We start from the raw sequence: 1741 nt of genomic DNA on the forward strand, positions 1-1741 counted from the left end.
GGTACTTGCTTCATGTACTCCTTTAGGATTAGGCACTGGTTGACTTGGAAATTTACCTTTCTCAACAGTAATTGCCAAGGTCTGAACTGAAGAAGCAAGTTGTCCCACCATCTTCTCGAGGCTTGAAACTGATTGGGCTTGTGAGTTGAAGCCCGCTCTCAACTCATTTCGTAGTCCATCAATGGTGCGATTCTGTTGCTCAATCGTGGAGTGAGTAAGATTCTTGAGATTCTGGAATGAATCCTCCCATGGTCTGGGTTGAGAGTAGTTTTGGTTCTGATTGAATGGTCTAAATGGGGGCTGAGAGGCTTGAGGAACTTGAGGAATTTGTGGAGCTGGAGCTGCTGGTCCATTCTGTTGGAATCCTTGAGACCATGAAAAATTGGGGTGGTCTCTCCATCCAGGGTTATATGTGTTGGAGTATGGGTTGTAATTAGATGGCTTTCTCATTACACCTATGGCATTGGCTTGATCGGAGTATGAGTCATGGTCATGTGGTTCTGTTGATTTAGCAGTCGATAACGATGCTATTTGTCGAGCAAGACCTTCAACCATCTCCTTGACTTCTTTGATTCCCAAAGTTGACTCGTCAATTTGAACCTCATTTACTCCCTTAATTCTTCTAGTATTCCTGAGTGATCGACTCCGTTGTTGGGAATTATCCGCTTGTCGCTGGAAGAATTCCCAAATCTCTGATGCACTTTTTGACATTAGCTCTCCTCCACTTGTTGCCATTAGCCATTCTTGCACATTTGGTAGTAATCCCTCCAAAAAGTATTGGCATTGGTGCCATTTCTCGTACCCATGATGTGGACACTTCAAGAGTAGCCCATTAAATCGCTCCCATGTTTCGAAAAACTGCTCGTCCTCTCTTTGTGTAAACTCTGAAATTTCCCTGCGAATAGAATTGGTTTTATGCACTGGGAAATATTTATTTAGAAATTTTGTAACCATTTGTTCCCATGATGCAATGCTATTAGCAGGCAAAGTATTTAACCATGAACGAGCTCTATCCTTTAAAGAAAATGGGAATAATCTGAGTTTAACATCATCGTCTGAAAAATTTTCATATTTAAAAGTTTGACAAATGGTATGAAAATCATTCAGATGATTATATGGGTCCTCATTTTCTAAGCCATAGAATGTGGGGAGACAATTTAGCACACTAGGTTTTAGTTCAAAGCTCCTAGCAGCTACATTTGGGTATCTAATACATGATGTGCTCAAATTAGCTAAGGGACTAAAATAGTCCTTAAATGGCCTCTCCTGTGGTTGCAAATCCATTTTATTTTTAACGTGTTTGTGTGTGCGAAGTGTTTTTTTTAATTCAAGGTCTATAGGTTCAAGATTAGGTAATAATGACCGACGACCATGCATGCAAAATAAAATAAAAATAAAAATAAATATGGGAACAAAACAAATAAAAATAAATAAGAGGGAGAAATTACAATACTAACCTTATTGCGCTATTACAACCTTACTATAAAAATACACAAAAATAAATACGTGAAATAAATTAACTAAAAATTAAATTAATAAGATAAACAAAAATTACAAAGAAAAATAAATTAAAAATTACAAAATTTTAAAGAAGAGAAAAAGAAAAGAAATACTAACCTCTAAATGCGGATTCACTTTTTTTTTTTTTAATAAAAAATACAAGGAAACAAATAAAAGAAATTATTCACAAAAATTAATTCTATGAATTAAAATTACTTACCTCCCCGGCAACGGCGCCAAA

General features: G+C 36.4%; 1 non-coding gene across 1 annotated transcript; it reads left to right on the top strand.

Moving 5' to 3' along the window:
• Positions 1-799: 799 nt before the first annotated feature.
• On the top strand, positions 800-903 carry LOC112100531. Its single transcript, XR_002906899.1, has one exon. It is a non-coding gene; the product is annotated as a small nucleolar RNA R71 (small nucleolar RNA).
• Positions 904-1741: the final 838 nt, after the last annotated feature.

The sequence above is a fragment of the Citrus clementina genome, unplaced genomic scaffold, assembly GCF_000493195.1.
Source record: "Citrus clementina cultivar Clemenules unplaced genomic scaffold, Citrus_clementina_v1.0 scaffold_3, whole genome shotgun sequence".
Classification (NCBI taxonomy): Eukaryota; Viridiplantae; Streptophyta; class Magnoliopsida; order Sapindales; family Rutaceae; genus Citrus; species Citrus x clementina.